The sequence below is a fragment of the Phacochoerus africanus genome, chromosome 2, assembly GCF_016906955.1.
Source record: "Phacochoerus africanus isolate WHEZ1 chromosome 2, ROS_Pafr_v1, whole genome shotgun sequence".
Classification (NCBI taxonomy): Eukaryota; Metazoa; Chordata; class Mammalia; order Artiodactyla; family Suidae; genus Phacochoerus; species Phacochoerus africanus.
In genome coordinates, this window is record NC_062545.1 from 113,346,513 (window position 1) to 113,364,876 (window position 18,364).

At 40.8% G+C, this 18,364-nt stretch overlaps 1 protein-coding gene across 1 annotated transcript in view; it reads left to right on the forward strand.

The window, feature by feature from the left end:
• The window catches only part of RORA (RAR related orphan receptor A), a 358,291-nt gene that overhangs the window by 169,765 nt on the left and 170,162 nt on the right, over nucleotides 1-18,364 (forward strand). The window lies entirely within an intron of this gene.

Below are 18,364 nucleotides of genomic sequence, written 5' to 3' on the forward strand. Positions count from 1 at the left end.
GATATGTGCTACCTACAAGATTGTGTTTGGGCATCCTCCTAAGGCAAGCGATGGAGATATTTATGGCACCCTTTAGGGCCAACAAAGACATGTCCCCGCATTTTCCCTAATTATGCTTTGAAAATTTTTGATTTCACATGAACCACTTGGAGGAAAAAAATCTGCATCCCATCAAAGTAGTTTATCTCGTGCCTCAGTTGATTCTTGAAATCTGCTCTTGGGTTTGTCTGTCTGTCTATCTGTATTTGTAGAAACAAAACCAAAACCAAAACAAACAAACAAACAAAAAAGCCAAAAAAATAACCCCAAGCCCCCCAAATTTGATGGTTGCCTGCCATTTAGGACCCTGTCCTGCATTCTCTCCACGTGGCTCTCCCATGGGATTCCCTGGAATGTTTGTTTGAGGAAACAGGAAAAGCTCAGGCCCGTAATGGACCCGTGATCAGGACAGCACCTCATCTCTCAATGCACAGTTCCAGTTGGCTGTCCCTCCACCAGGGTAGTCTGTGGCCCTTAGCTTTTTGGGGGTTGTTTTGTCATCGTCGTTGTTGTTGTTCTTGCTGTTGTCGGTGCATAATTGAGCTCATGATGACTGAGAGATTGACAGTGCAGGAGACTGAAGTCCTCTGTATATCCGCAGGGCAGGCATGGTACAGAGCGCTTCCTTGCACAGCCTTGCCCATGAGCTCGTCCCTGGCCCGGAGGGACCCACTCTAGAGGTGGTAAGTAATTCAGTCTTTCTGCTAGCTCAGCCCTGGGCCTCTCCTGAACAGGGGCGGATGAATGTGCCTACTGGTTATGGCGGTGTGGGGTCTGGACTCCTGGCCCCCTGGCAGTATACAGAAAGCCGCTGACTGTTTGCATTGTGACTTGGCTCCTGGAGAAGTGGACCAAAACCACTAGTTCAACTCTGTCGGCTACGAAGAATACCCCTCAATGGATAGGACAGAGACCATAGGTGTTACTTAACACAAAGACCCTCCCTCCATAAGGACTTTTAAGGAATTGTCATCCCTAAGGATAATTTCCTTGGCCTGTTGCAGAAATAGAAACCTGTGGTTGGATTTAAATTCATGGAATGATTTGGGTGACAGCATGAAAGTGGTAGCTGGTGAGAAAAAAAGTGGTCCAGTAATAGGCAATATAACCAGATTGGTCTTTCAATGAACCCCATCAGCTATACCTGCTTTAAAACCAAATCAAGATATAGCCAGAGTAGGTGGCATTTGAGTGCCTTTCTAACTATGCACATCAGCCAGAAAATTCTTAGGGATTAAGCATAATGTAAATGTAGAAAGATTTAAAGCTTCCTTTATGAAGTTCAAATATTAAATCCATAGAAAGATTTAGATCAGAAACCATCTCAGTTTTTTGGTTGATGTTGACTTTCATGATTTGGGGGCCCAATGACAAATTGAGGGGAATAACTCCTGAATAGACAGGTGACACACAACTTTGCACATGCCAAGGAGAACTTAAATTGTCCGAGCTGCATGTCCGTGAAAGGCTTCTGTGCCACTGAAACACGAAGATTGTTTTCGTCACTCAGCTCAGCAGACAGTCCATCATATTTCTGATCTTAGCGCCTCTACAGCCCCCAGAACTTGTGAGGAGGAAGAAAATCAATCAGTTCTTTCTCAAATAACCGTCACCCAAATGACTTCTTCTTTAAGCATCTCTCAAATTTTTCTTGAAAACAAAACTGTCCTAACTTGCCAATAAGTTTTCTTAAGATGTTAAATTCCAGTTCCTCATAAATCATCTTGACATCTGCTCTTCAAAAAGCTTCTCTATCAGGGAAGTGTGTGGATTCATTTCTGGGCTGTCTTGAGACTTCCACTTTTAGTCAGGGTTCCAGAGACCCTGGTCAAGGCTTGACTACGTGATCATCAACAGCTGAAGTCACCTTACATTAGCCATTTCAATCTGGGTTTCCTACCTGTCCTCACAGAGAGATTGTTCCACTTACAAATTAACATGTACAGCTGTGGAATATATTATTGGACCAGAACGTCAGCATACTGGGACACCAGTCAGAGGTGCAAGAAACTATAAACTGAACCTGAGTGGTGGTGACACTTGATAATATTTTAGGCCACCTCGTTATCTGGAAAGTACAAGTACCACTTCCTTTTTTTTTTTTTTTTTTTTAAAGGGATTTGGGTGAGTTAGGCCAGAAATTCCCGGGAAAGGAAATCTGATTGTTAACTCCAGCGAAATCCCCAAGCATGGTCTTCAGAGAACTCAAATTCTACGGAGTTCCTAGGATAACAAGTTCAGTGTTTGTCATTGGCTTTACTTGGCAGGTGGGGGAAGGCACAGACGGGGGGCTTCAAGTACAAAGTCCTCATGACCGTGGGTCAAGGCACCTTTATGTTCGTGATGTTCTTCAATTGGTGACAGGCAGTGTTGCTGCTGGGTTTGGGTGTGTGAACACAAAAGGGAGTTTTTATTTGTGGGACAGGGGGTGAGAAATTTTACACGGGGGTGTAGAATTTCAGTTTAATTTTCATGGCTGATGACATAGCACCTGTTTCTGGTTGGACACTTTCAAGCTGGCTTTTGGTTTGATGATTCACAAGTTTGTTCTGCTCTCCTGCTGTAGTAGTACCTCGCGGATATCTTTTTCTTGGACTCAATGGCTCTTTGCCAAGTACAACTGTTCCTTTGCTCCTGATTTCTTAATCTAATTCTTCATGGGCAGTTCTGCATTCACTAAAATGTTACAAGAAGACAAATGGGGAGGTGAAAAAGTGAAAAATGCAGCAGATAGTAATCTTAGCTATTTCCAGCTACTGGAGAGTTTAGCGTCATAGAATCATCATCTTAGGGAACATATCAGCCAGCTACCGTAACACAGACCCAAAAGACACCTGGTCTGCACCTGGGTTGATTCCAGAGTCAACAGACCATTGTTACTTCCTCCTTTTCTCATCTTTATTTATATCTTTTATTCTTCTTGTTCAATATCACTGATTTACAGTGTCATGTTAGTTTCAGGTACACAGCACAGTGATTCAGATAATATATCATCTTTTTCCGATTCTTTCCCCTTGTAGATTATTACAAAATACTGAGTATTTTTCCCTAGTGTATACAGTAGGTCTTTGTTGTGTATATGTTAATCCCAACCTCCTAATTTATATTCCTAAATTATATTCTTTATTCCTCTTGTTTAAGTCTCTTCTGCTTGCTTGCTTCCACATTTGGGTGTTCCCAAACAGAAACTTCCAAACCTGCAAAAATTACCACTTACTCAGTAAGCAGTCAGGAAAATGTGTCAGTTTAATCCAACAGAATGTCTGTTTTCCCTAATAAATAACAAAATACACTTCTGAACCTTGTGAACTTTTCAATTTTAACCCGAATAACCATTAAAAGTGAATTTAGTACATTTGCAAATATGTGATTGCAGCAGGCTAATACCTAAAATATGAAATTAAAGTACTCTAATATTTATAAAGAGGTTTTAGATCTCAAAAGTAAAAATATTTTAGTATGAATCAGAATGTTTCTTTGAAAACTAATTCTTTGTATCTTTAAAGAAAGAAAAAAGTATTTATTGCAATCACTTAAAGTGGACTAGGTTAATGCATTCACTTCTTACCCCTAGAGGCTTGGCTTTGAATCTGACTTAGAGAAAATTAGTTTCGAGGCCTCGGCCTCCTCTCAGGTATTTGTTGATGTCCCAAAACCAAGCCAACAATTTGTCACAATTGTGGTCATTTACTCAGGAGGTCCAAGAACTAGAATCGCCTTCTTTCCTCGTTTTCTTTTCCCTTCCCTGAGGCCATTCCTTTCGGTTGTAGGCTCTTAGCAACCCCAAACTTGGGGCTCACCCACATCATTTTCACAGTCCAGGAAAACTCAAGAACCATTCTTGGCAAAGTTAATGGAAGGTGCTTTAGTTATATAGTTAATAGGTTGCTGTGACAACCCTTGTGACTCATGGTGTGACTCACGGCAGTTATAATTTCAGTTGCTGGCTGGTTGTTTCATTAGGACAGACCTGAGAAGAAGCCACACTGAAGTTCTTTCGGTAGGTTTCATCCAGCTCCTGTCTGCCCACTGACAAACAGTCACAAACTAGGGCTCACAAAGTTGCCAGAAGATTTGTTTCTTAGCTTACTGTGAGGCCAGCAGCCATCCCAGACATTAAGCTTGCTGACGATAAGACATGACCAAAATACAAGTGCTGGCTAAGAAGCAGGGCTAGTCAATGGACAGTTGTTCACTGAGAACCCACTATGTGCCAACAGGTTCTTTGCCCTCAAGAAGTGTACAGACCAGGTTCAAGGTTGGGACTATGGGAGAATGGGGACCTGTAGTCACAGTAAACAATCTGAAAATGCAGATGCTAAGTATACCCTTTGCAGAAGATTTGGCTCATAACTGGAAAGCAGACTAAGGCAGAAGTGTGGGAGAGGAGAAGAGTATGAAAGAGACCCACAGGATTTGGACACTGTAATCCAAGCACACAGGAACAACAAGGGGAAAGGGAAGTGTTTAGCCCTGGGCGCCGAAAACCACCTCTGCTCCTCCTCTCCTGTTCTCACCAAGTGGAATGCCTATGCCATTCCTTCAAGATCCGTCAGTCCGAGGACATAAAAATCCCCCATACTGTCTAGAGACATTTGCCTTGTTTAGACTCAGCCTGTGTGTCGAGAGCCAAACCCTCTGAACTTAACAGGATTTCTCTGTCTCGTCTTATTAAGGTATAAATGTATCATGCTTGGCCCTGCCCGTCAGTCCTTCCAAGGCAGAAGATTTGCATGGTCTTAAAACCCACAGTTTATGATGGGGATCTGTGAATTCCATTAAAAAATCTGAATCTTTAGCTAAGTGTTTCCGTCTGAGCATCCAGTTGGTTCAAGTTCCCTGTTCGTAGTCCTCATGAATTGAATTTGGACAAAAAGCACTTGTGTTTCCATTTCATTCAGAGGTTCCAAAGGGTATAGTGAGATGTTGAATGGCTCTTTAAAAATCCATGACCACTGCTGGAAAACAAAAATGCCTAGCCTACCAGGTACTGGTGTGTACTTAGATTTATTAGATATTTCATAACGCTCTTGTACAGGATTGGGTTGATCTTTAAAGAAGGGGGAGATATCTTACAGAATTTGTCATTACTTTTAGTTCAATAATGATATTAATAATGGTGATAGGAATGGCTGGGGTGCCATTGTTGTTGTACCAGCAGCAGGAGTGGGAACTACCACCTACTGAACAATTTTAATATTCCAGGTGTTATGTTTAGCACTTTTCCTGCATTAGCTCATTTAATCTTCTCATTGGCCCCATGAGCTTTGTCCCACTTGCACCCCTGGTTTTGATGAGAAAACTTGCCTGAGAGAGCAGTAAAGCAGAGAAGTGAGAGAACTTGCAAACTCATCCAGCTGGAAATGGGCAGAGCCAGGATTCCTAATAGAGCAGCTTGACTCGTTGCATGCACATAAGTACCACGCTCTTCTCACCAGTATTGGCATTGAGTAACAGTTGCAGAGCACTCACTGCGTGCTAGATGCTTTTCTAAGCCCTTTGCAACTGTTAATTTATTTAATCTTTACCACAATCTTTTGAGGTAGATATTGCTACTCTCCCTACTCTACAGATGAAAACTGAGGCCCAGGATTCTGCAACTAGCTAGTATATGGTTGATTCAGGATTTAAAGCCAACTCATAGAGCCTACATGCTCCTAACAAGAAAGAACTTCATTCCTTAGAGTGGTCCTTCCACTCTAAAATATAGGAAGAAAGCCAAGTGCAATAGTCATTCCTATAATTGACTCAGGTTTTCTTTTACCTTGAAATTTTACCTATAAAGCCTTCTAAGCTTGGTGAACCAACTGATTACAAGAAAGGGGTATGAAGGAGTTCCCGGTGTGACTCAGCAGGTTAAGAACCCGACTGGAATCCATGAGGATGTAGGTTTGACCCCTGGCCTTGCTCAGCGAGTTAAGGATCCAGCATTGCCAAAAGCTGTGGTATAGGTCACAGATACAGCTTAGATCCAGCGTTGCTTTGGCTGTGGCATAGGCCTGCTGCTGAAGTTCTGATTCAGCCCCTAGCCTAAGAACTTCCATATGCCGCAAGTGTGGCCCTGTAAAGGAAAAAAAAAAAAAGAGGGATATGTTATTCCCACTATATGACAAGAATTAATTTAAACCAGTTGACCTACAGAAAACAATACAGCCTTCTTACTTTAAAATGATCATTACTTGTCTTTTTAACAACCTAACCTCATTCATCAAAGAACTGGCATCCATTTAACATCACTATTCATATAACTCAACTGACTCCATCGTGAAACAGTAGTTCAGAATGGTTATTTTTGCGTTTTAGGTAGTTACGCTCCCCACAGTAGTAGTAATACATATTTCTTACAGCATGAACCCTTCTTCCACTGCAACAGACCCTTTAACAGACATTAATGACATTTTATAACACAATTAAACATTAGTATTCTTTTGTCAGATCCACTCGATAATTCATGTATAATTTCTGTTGCCACTAAGAGGTAGCGTGATTCAGGATGCTGTGGTTTCCCTGACACATAACTAGAAAAGAAAAAAGAAAAAAACCAACAAACAAAAACCATGAATCCTCAGGGAACTGAAATATATATCAAAAGGATACATAAAAGAATTAAACTGGGTTTTGAGTATGCTTAAGAATACCTGATTTTAGGATTGGATTTACAGTTACACTAGCTTCTCTCTATATTGAGATCTGTATCCAGAGGACTATAAACAGGAGAAGCAGATATGCCAAAGTGTTTGAAATATGAAGAAAGTTATTGGTGTACATTAGCTTTCTTTGTGAATTTCACAAAAAATTTTACACTCGGTCTCTCACCTGCACTTCCAGGAAATTAGCATATTGGTAGGCACGTGGTCCTCTTGATTGTAATCGATGTCCGTGTCTGCACGAATGGTGGCTAAGGTTTTCTTTCCATGCTATTCAATCACCCTTTTTCCTGTGACTGCTCAACGTTCCTCACAGTGAAACGTTCCCCACCCACTTCACCTCCACCTCTGGATAAACATTTTTCCTTTCCTTTGTTTCACTTTGTTGATCTCCTAGGCATGATCGACTATAGCTCCACGTGTGTTAAATAGTTTAATGATTAGAGTGCCTACTGAAGAGCGGCATGTGCTAGAATGTGCGAGGTTGAGGTTTGGATTGAGTGCAAGAGACTTAATCCATAAGTCTTTATTTTTATTTTTTGGAGGAGATTGGAAAGAGATTATATGGCGGATGGTCTAGATACCTATAATGCTGGGATCTATGGAAGGAAAGCTGAAAAGCAGACTGCAAGTAATCTGTGTAAGAAGGGCTGGGAATCAGAAAGATTTTCTTTTTTTTTCTTTTTTTTTGTCTTTTGTCTTTTTAGGGCTGCACTTGCAGCATATGGAAGTTCCCAGGCTAGGGGTCGAATCGCTGGCCTACACCACAGCCACAGCAACGCAGGATCCAAGCCACATCTGCCACCTACACCACAGCTCACAGCAATGCCGGATCCCTAACCCACTGAGCAAGGCCAGGGATCAAACCTGCAACCTCATGGTTCCTAGTGGGATTTGTTTGTGCTGCGCCATGACAGGCAGATTTTCTTTTCTTAGTGTTCCTCACCTCTCTCTGTGCCTAGCACTGTGTCAGTCACAGTGTAAAATAGAACATATAACTCATCACCCTCACTCACTGGGCGTTGAGTCTATATCTGAGGAGAAAGGACGGACCCACTTAAGGAACTTTTAGTAATGAAAGGATGGCTGTGACTCATTTGGAATGTCTGTCTGAGTGGGGACACTTGGTACTGAGCTGGGCTGGATGTGGACAGGTAGCGAGAATTAGGTGTGAACCAGGTAGATTGGTGGAGGGCTTGGGGCATGACTGTATAGACCTGTCTGACTAGAGTATTAACAAGAAAAAGAGAGAGACATGAAGAACAGAGACCAGGTGTTAGCTTCATCTCATAATCAATGGTGAGCCACAAAATAGCTGTGAAAACTACGGTGACCTGTAAACAGAGTTTTTATTGTCATTGTCGTTGAGCGAGCATTACAGGAATCACGTCTTCTGTACTTCATTCCCGTCTCTGAACTCTGACAAAATTCTTGTCCTCAGATAGAGTTTCTTTCCTGGCCTGTCCTCAGATCATTTGTGTAGAAAAAGTGCTTATTGAGCAGGAATGATCTAGTCCAAAAAGAGAAGGCTGATCTAATTATTAAAGAAATGGTGTTTCATTTTTTTCTCCATCTGCCCAGATTTAAGGTCTAATTGCATAAACTAGTGCTTGATGTTTCATGTAAATCAGAGGCATGAAGCGAGCAGTGAAACTTGAAAAATACATATGCACTTTGAATTGCGTCGCTGATGCTTCTTTTTGCTTCCCTTCATTCATGCTGCTAATTGTCTAGAGGCGACTGTAAAACACTGGGATCCGGTGCCTTTCCAACCCTTTTAAACTCAGCCACATGTAGCTTTACATAAAATTTGAACCTCACATTCCAAATCTCTCTCACACCTAGGTAGGCAAAGTAAACCGCCTGGATTATTATTTTTTCAGAAGCACAAAGAATTCTCACATAGTTGGATGATACAGTTAAAAGATACTGGTACTCCCTTTTCTCTTTGTTGTTATTTCTTAATTTCCTAAGAATGAGTGTCTATTGTTTTGCTTATAGAACACAAAGGTCCAGACGAAGCATTCTCATTGGCTGCACATTCAGAAAATGTCTTTGGTAGATAATGAACCATAGCACATTAATGCATCTGTCTCTCTCGACTGTGTCTTTTTGTGTCGACAGAACTGAAAATTCACTTTCCCTCACCAAGTTGGGGCATCGGGATAATTGATTGTTACCAGTCTTCGCTGTTAGTAGACAGGATCACACCAGTGCCTCTAGAGAACAGGTGAAAACTAAACTCTGTCCCCCGAGGCCAGCGAAATAGCTGTTTGGTCCCTTGTGTGAAACTTCCTAATAACTTAACTGGGCAGCCTCTGGGTCCCTGGAGGCTTTCTCCACAAGAGTATTCCCTCTCTTTGTTAAGATTGCTTATTAAAAATGATTTTATAATGAAGTTGCCTCAAATAGCAGCTCTTTTCCTGGTTGTCCTTGAAGCTGTGGTGAAGAATCTGAGACAACTGTCTAGGGTTTTCCTCCTTGTTAAAAACTTCTCTCTTACCACTCTGTTACTCTTGATTTTTAAGGAGACAAAGTCTAACTGACACAAGTCCCTCTCCGGTTGATTATGATGTCGCTTAAAACCCCGTGCAAGGCATTATTGCTAGTTTAGCTTGTCATCCGGGCTCAGGAATCGAATTGATGTACAGGGATTCAGGACATTTAAGTCTGTGGTGGGAACAAGGCTGTCGGGCTTCCCCAGGAGAGCCTCAGCCAGGAACGCTATTGCTAACTGTGCCCCCGACTCCATCAAAACATTGATTTCCAATTATTTTATTCTTTGGTCCTAGAGGCCTCTTGTCTACACACTAACCACTCTCCTGCCATGAGGGATCGTCATGAATGGGAATCAAATAGTAATAAAAAAAGGAAGTGTTACATTCTTTGCTACTCATGTACTTTATAAATTCAAAGATCTCTGATAAATAGGGAGAGTTCGGAGAAAAATCACTTTTTTTTTTGTTGTTCACACCATCAGCTTGGCTTTGGGGCTTGAAAGAGCTTCCATGTGCTGGTATATTTAACGTGAAGAATGAGAAAGCAGTTGTCAGGAAGGCTCGCCCCTGGAAACATGTGCTTCAGACTTGGTCTCCCAGTGGCCAGGCAACTCAGGAAACAACAGACAGTATAAAGCTGTTAGTGACAGATTCAGCGGGAAATATTTTTCTAACTTTAAGGCTTGTCAGGCAGTAAATCTTCAGAGCAGAGTACTCGAGGTGCAGCTTGGCACTCCTCCTGCTTCGCCGTGGGAATATCAGAGAACACCATAGTAAGAGGGGCCGTTGTGAATCTTCGTAGAGAGGTCAGCATCTCGGCTTTGCGGTGCTAGGGGTTGTGCGCTAAGGTTGTCCTTGCTAAGTTCTGGATATATTAGAAAATACTATCTTTACATTCAGCAATTGCTGTTCTCTCCCCTATCCCCCCAACTTAAAAGAAAAGAAAAAACTATGGCTCGCTCTAGAATCCCACTTGTCAGCAGGACCTTTTTACTCTCCCTCCTTAATAACCTCCTAGGAGTTCCCTAGTGGCTCAGCAGGTTAAGGGTCTGCTGTTATCACTGTAGTGGCTCAGGTCGCTGCTGTGGTGCAGGTATCATCCGCAGCCTGGGAATTTTCGCATGCTACAGGCAAGACCAAATCATAATAATAGCCTTCTAGGGCTCTCCATTGATTCAGGAGTCTAAACCCCTTAGTATGGCAAACAAGGCCTTTCACAATCTGGTCTTCATCTTTCCTCTGCTCTTTCCCTGACTTGTGTGGCCGCAGTTTTTGCCACCCTCAATGCCTGGTTCCTAGAAGACTCTGTGCATGGGTATCCCTCAGTGCCTGTGCTTCTGCTGTACCTTGTTTGTCCTGGAGTGTCCTTTGCCAGCTTCTGGACCAGTGGAAGTCTTACTGCTCCGCCAAAGGCCAACACAAATAGCAACTTCATGCAAAGCCTTCTCTTAACCCCACCTTGTGAAATGACTTACTATAGATCCTCTTCCCCCACAGTACCTTGTTAAAATGATAGCACAGAAGATATATTGTAGAATAGTTGCCATGTAGCTTTGTCCCATTAGAGATGCTTTAATTATCTTTGTATCTCTTGGGCTTAGCAGAGCAATGGGCATTTACAATGTGCTCAATTAATATCTGTAGACTTTGTGTTTGTGTGTGTGTGTGTGTATACATACACAATTTTATGACCACTCTTCTTGCACAATTGAATATATGGAAAAATAATAATCTTTTCATTGTTAACAGCTATAAGGAAGAACAGATATTTATTATTTGGAACCAGATTGTAATTTGGTACTATATTATTTTGGAACTCAGTACTACAACTCAAAGGGCTTCTCTGTGTCTGACAAGTTGCCATGCATCTTGTGAGGCTCAGTTTTAGGATTGTTTGCTGTAAAGTTTCTGTTATGAGTTTGTAAGATTTTTGTTTTGTTGGGTTTTTTGTGGTGGTTGTTTTTTTCTTTTCTTTTTTTTTTCTTTTTTTTCTTTTTTTTTTTTTTGTCTTTTTAGGGCCACTCTTGTGGCATATGGAAGTTCCCAGGCTAGGGGTCAAATTAGAGCTACAGCTGCCGACCTACACCACAGCCACAAGCTGGATCTGAGCCATGTCTGCAACCTACACCACAGCTCACCACAACACCAGATCCTTAACCCACTGAGAGAGGCCAGGGATCAAACCTATATCTTCATGGATACTGGTCAGGTTCATTACTGCTGAGCCACAAGGGGGACTCTGAAGTTTGTAAATTTAAGTCAGAATCTCTTCCAGAAAATTTAAAAATACTTGTACATCATTCTAAAGATGAAGAATGTGTTATTTTTTGAAATGACCTCTGAGACACCATTTGTTTGCATTATCTATACAAGATCATCAAATCTATAGGATAAAAAGGAAGGAGATGTTTTCAGTTATTATTGTAGGCAATTTAAATGCAAAGGCAAAAACTACCTAGTGAAGAAGAGTAGCAGCTGATCTTCCCAAAAATGGAGGGTATATTCTATGGAGGGCCTGGTCTATAGAGGAAAAATTTATCCTGACATGTTAAACAACTTGAGAAGCAGATGTTCTGATAATCCTAGATTACTTACTGTTGTTTCTGAAAAGAAATGACATTTCTTTGTTCAAGGTCAGAACACATGACATTTCTCTGTTTGTCTGGTCTAGAATGTAAATATGTTTTGTTGACTTAGCAGGGACCATTGATTTCAGAACTGTTGTCCACTTCCCACATAGCTGCACACAACCACAGTTGCTGTCTGCTCTTCTTCGGAATCCCCTGTCTTTTAAGCTTTATGTGCAGCTTCCTCACTACTTCTGTTTGTAACTTTTTCTTGAGTCAAAATAGGAGGAGCAGAATTATCCCCTGCAGTATCAATTCCTTGAGTGGAAACTTTGCTTATAAATGAGAGGATGAGATGTGACCCAATAAAAGAATCTATTTTAATTTTAATTTTAATTTATCTCCTGGTAGCCTTTTATGCCTCCTTAGGCAATGACCTAACCAATTCCCTCTTAACACTAATTTTTTTTTCTTCCAAGGTCAAAAAGCACTTTGGAATTGTTATAAAGGGAGAATAAATGTCCTTTGCCTCTCATATAAAGTCCATCTCTCCATATGAAACCTAAATCCTCATTTTCTCAAGCTTCACATTAATTCTTCTTCATTAGGCATCTGTTAAGTTCAGTGACAACAGGATGAACTTAGGAGAGCTTTAGGGGGCATGATGTTGATTTTTGATAGAAACATCATCTCTGGTAGCCTCTTTAGTCCCTTTCCTTCCTCAGATGAGAGTATTTCATATCACAGGGAGAGGAGCTATCTTCATTTTATACTGCAGTTTCACACAGCAAAGTGCAATCAAAGTAGATACTGTCCTAAAAGGCAGTTCAACCTAAGGTTTTCCAGGTTGGAAAAGGAAACACTGTTACAACATCACACATATCCCAGACACCACTCCCACCCCCAGGAAGAGAGTTCTGCCTGAAATCTATAAATCCGAGAACTTTCCATGGCCTGATTTGTGGAAGTTACCTAATCCTGCATATAACTGGGGTGATTTGAGAGGCGGGAAAATGTTCTCATTTTCATTATAGGAGCCACTGGGGGACAGTATTGTTTAGAAGACTATGTTTTTATTACCCTAAATTGCTTTACCTGAGATTCTGTCGATATGTTTCTCTTAAGTTAGATTTCTAATGAATAAAATGACCAATATGGGTCCCATTCTCATAGATTTTCCTAGTGCTTGAGCTTCTGTTTAACGGTTGACCTGTCCCAGAGTCTCACTTGTAAGGGAGAATTCTGGAGGCTTGGGTTAACTTCTAACCCAGTAGAGAAGAGCCAACTTCTAAAATTCTGCATGTGGTCAAAGCATCTGCATACTGTCCATGATTCATCTATATTAACGCCATAGTAAAACCTCATCCTAAAATGCCTTATATTGTATGATCTCCATTAAGTGAGCTTACCTTGCAATGGTCAGACCTAGAAAACTTCTGGAACCAACCCTCTTGGAATAAAGGCTAGGCTGGGACTACCTTACACTGAATGAAGTGACGTTCTATCATATTCTCATCCAAAATTCATCATTATTCCCACTTAGCTCCCTAAAGCATCCTTAAATAAACAGACATCTTCAATTAGGTTCCCAGAGAACAGATTTGAGACCCTGGGATTTACCTACAGAAAGTGGATGGAGGAGGACTCTTAGAAACAACATCTATAGGGGGTGAAGAAGCCTGGATTGGGCCAGAGAAATTGAACTGTCATGCAGTTGCAAGCTGAGTTCAGCAGATGCCACAGAGAGATCAGAAGCAAGGATATAGCCTTTGAGAGATGTCCCAGATGGAGGCAAAGGGACTGGATATTTTAGCCTGCATCAGCCAGCCACCGGATGCCAGCTGCCCACAGGGAAGGGTATCATCTTGAGCAAGGAAAGCTCCCTTTAGCTATAGACAGGGCTCAGAAAACAACTCAGCTGTGAGCCATTGGCAGTCAACACCCGGGCCCCAGGGAAAATAAGGGCCTTGATCCTGAAGGGAGGAATCTGGGTGGCACACCAAACCATCACTGCAGGGGAGCCAAAAGGGACATTAGATTTAACTTTTGGGAAAAGCATGTTTTCTCCATTTGAAACGACGCACATTTTATTGCTTAGCTTGGATTTAAGCTAATAAAATATATGCTTGGCTTCAGCATTATGGTAGACCAGAAGTGCAAATGCTAAAGAAGAGATTTTTTTTTTTTCCTATGCAATAAGGTCCTTCGTTAGAATTTCTGGTCTTGGATCTGTGCAGTATAAATCGTGTGTGTACAATTCCATTTAATGTTTTATTTTGCCACACATGGACATTCCAGAAAGTTAACACATTTTTCTCAATTATAGAAATAACTAACATATCCAACTCTTTGGACTCATGTAAAATGTATTCATAGAGTAACAAAGAACATGCCTGCAAGACCTAGTTATACCTATTACATATTACTTTTCAGATTTTGACAGTGTGCTACTATTTTGTAATTGAGATACTGTATCTGAAATATTTTGCAGGACCTATTTTTATTTACATAAGAAGTGTATCTTTTTAGCGGTTTATGGGACTCCACCCTCATTTTGCCTGTCAGCAACTATGTGCAAATGAACTCAGAATGAAGTTGGAGATTCATGGTGGCTGTCAGTGAAGAAAATCATCATGAACCAATAGTCCCAGCCCCCAACTGATGTCATAGAAGAAAAAGCTTCTTAATCATAATCAGTGATCAAGCATAGAATTTTAGTTTCATTCCTTAAAATCACAACATAACCTCTGATTTAGTGAAATTTGACTTCAGTTTGACTTGTAAGAATGAGAGATCCCATCCTGAGAAAGTCAATCCAAACCGTTTCCCTGGAGTATTATAAATGGAAGGAAAGCCCTAAGTGTTCCTACTCTTCCCACCTTGGTTCCCAAATACATCCCTCCCCCAACATGAACCCCACCATTCAGAAGCCCCAGCTTTTTCTTCATGTATTTCTGAGGGTTCCACATTTCAGAATAACCCTCTCCCTTCTAGAACCAGGAGCTCAAGACACCTCGCAGACCTGAACAATGACTTTCTGGTTTCACAGATGCCAAAGGTTCAGACAAATTCTGAAGCTGTCGAGTTCAGATGGAGTCAGATGGAGTCAGTGTTTCTTTCAATGGAATTCAATCCCATGGCTTTCCACACTTTAGTTTCTGTGCCCCTGCCTTGGAAAAGAGGGGCCCTTTCAGGTTAATAGTGAAGTTAATTCAGATTAGTCTTTCCCTTATCCAAAGAGAACTAATAGATTGGAGAAACCCTTGACCTGTTCTAAAAGCTTCCATGGATCCAACAGCTCCTACCTGGGAAAATCCTCAGCCATTATTTTGGAGGTCCAGATGTCTGAGGACTTGTGAAAAGAATTCTGAAACTGCCTGTGAATGTCAATGGCAGCTTGATCAGTCTGCCCTGAGTATTACCATAATAATTACAAGGTCCAGGCAGATGGCAGCTTTTCAAGTGGCAAAATCTTTGAGAGGACATCTCCTGTAACTGACTCTTGGGAGAGGAATCCTATATATGCTATATCAAGTAACCCATCTAAATGTGCCACCTCAGGGAGTTCCCATGATGGCTCAGCAGTTAACAAACCTGACTAGTATCTGTGGGGACACAGGTTTGATCCCTGGCCTCGATCAGTGGGTTAAGGATCTGGCGTTGCCATGAGCTATGGTATAGGTCACAGACACGGTTCAGATCCAGCATTGCTGTGGCTGTGGCCGAAGCTGTCGCTCCAGTTTGCCCCTTGCCTGGGAACCTCCATATGCCTTGGGTGTGGCCCTATAAAGACAAAAGACCAAAAAAAAATTTTTTTAAATAAAGGTGCCATTTTATAGATTATGTCTGACCCAAAACATCTCATTGCATGTACTGTGCATCCACTTCCCTTCTTTATGGCACACACAGACAGCTAGTGCAAATTACAGTGATTTTTTATATAAAGGTAGATAATGAGCTGAAATGTAAAGTAATTGCTACTTTCAATGGACAGGGTGAATCTACCCCTTAATGTTTTTCCAGGAAAAAAAAAATAACTTCATATTTTCCCTTTTTTTTTTTTTTTTGCCAGAATTTGAGAGTGATTCACATTACTGTCAATTACATGCCCTTATTATGTATTACAACCACCAGGCAGCTGTCCAGGAAAACACAAGTCTGAAAATGCTTCTGTTTTAAGAAAGTTACATTCACAGTTGCTCCCCATGTGGACGAGTGTGGCAGAAGCTTCCACTTTCTTGCCAAGGAACAGGGTAAAGCCTTGCCTCCTTCACCTGGATTCAGGAGCCACTCAGAGATCCTGAGCTGTTGATATGAATGCCCGGATGCAGGTCTGGGTTTTGGTTTCTAAATAGTCTTTTTTTTTTTTTTTTTTCATTTCGGCTTGTGTTACAAAACACGGACTCGTGTTATAAAACAGTATTTCTAGTTATGAGTCACAGCAGTGCCTGTGTGTTACCAAAGAGGCCTGAATAGAGAAACTGTTCACCTTTCTCTTTCCCCAAAGTCAGAGTCTTTGACAGTTTAGGGCTTTGAGCTCTGTTTACCAGGCTGGTCTCTTTGTCGCCAGATTCCTTCAGATGTCTCTTTCTTGACGTCTAGATGACGCTACAGCTAAAAATGCTCCATTTGCTATCAGGCTGCCATACAATTAAGGAAATTCAGCTTTTGTATAGGTAACATAAAGGCCACGAGGGTTTGTCTGATGGATTCTTTCTGGGAATGTTAGAGAGTTTAACCAAGTGTTTTTTATCTTTTTCTTTCTTTTTTTTTTTCTTTTTTTGCTTTTTAAGGCCACATTCATGGCATATGGAGGTTCCCAGGCTAGGGGTCTAATCATAGCTACAGCCACCGGCCTGCACCACAGCCATAGAAACACCAGATCTGAGTCGCATCTTCGAACTGTACCACAGCTCATGGCAATGCAGGATCCTTAACCCATTGAGCGAGGCCAGGGATTGAACCCACAACCTTATGGTTCCTAGTCGGATTGGTTTCTGCTGCACCATGAGGGGAACTCCTAACCAAGTATTTTTAAAGCATACAGTTAAAGTTGCCCAAATTGTTGACTGATTTGAGAAAACTATCACTTGATGTTTTTTCAGTTGTGAGTCTTTAAATTTGTGTCTGATTCACAGACTAGGATATTTCAAATAGGGAAATATTTTGTAGTGGATGAAAGGGGCCTTCACATTATCTGTGTCCAGATACACCGTATCTAAGTAATGTTAGTGCCTAAAAGAAGTATTTAAAAGACAAAGGATTATGAATTGGGTGAAATCAGTTTCACCTCTCCTCTTGTTTAGATGCTGGCTCGAGCTAAGACTGAAAAAGAATTTTTAGATGACTGATGAAATTTTTATATGGACTGCTATTTTATACGGTATTGAGGAATTTTTTTATAATATTGTCAGGTGTTGAATGGCATTGTAGGTTTTTTTTTTTAATCTCCATCAGTTAGACATGAAAACTGAAATTGTTATGGGTGAAATGACAAGATATCTGAGATTTACTTTAAAATGCTCCAGAAAACAAAAAGTACATTGGGGATATGGTGAAACCAGAGTGACACAATTTTTACCAGGGGGAAAGGAAGACTACATGGAGGTGTGTTATACTGTTCACTTTTTTAATAACCTTAAAAGTTTTTTAGTCTGTTACCTTTTTTCCCCTTCTTATCTGTAATTTATAAGATGGTTATTTTGACATTGGAGGTTTGACCACCTTAGATAATTAGTATTGAATGAAAAAAGAGGTGACATGGATGAGCTTATCAAACTCAGGAAGCTGATAATTATCTCTTAAAACCCATGTATTGCTCTAAAAATTATGCATGCAGTGTTAGCATGCATATTAAGAAAATTTTCCTTTTATAATAAGGTTCCCTCACCATCCTTTCAGGTAGGAAAAGGGTATGAATATTAGTTGCTCTGTTTTGAAATCTTTTCAGTGTTGTAGTCATAAAGGCCCAGATTTGAGAGTTGAATGGATGAGAGAATTTACCTGGTGGTACCCACTTCCCATCTTTGCAAGGAGGACAGTTTCTCAGGAAGGCAAAAAGTGTCTTGTTCAAAGTCAGTTCCAGGTGCTTTTTCAGAAGTAGATTAAAAAAATTGTATCTTTATATTTCACATTTACAGGTTTTTCCAATATAATATTTAATTAGAGACACCCCCACCCCAAAAAAAGAAGAAGTAGACTAACAAGGAACTACTGTATAGCCCAGGGAAATCTACTCAGTATTCTGTAATAACTTACATGGGAAAAGAATCTGAAAAAGAATGAATATGTTTATATGTATAACTGATTTACTCTGCTGTATACCTGAAACTAATGCAACTATACTCAAAGAACAATTTTGTTAAAGTGGTCCATATATACAATGGAATATTACTCAGCCATTCAAAAGAATGATGTAGTGCCATTTGCAGCCACATGGATGGACCTAAAGATTATCATACTAAGTGAAGTCAGACAGGGAAAGACAAACATACTATAATATTGCTTATATGTGAAATCTAAAAAAAGGATAAAAATGAACTTATTTGCAGAATAGACTCACAGACTTTGAAAAAAGCTTATGGTTACCTAAGGGAACAGGTGCAGGAGGAGG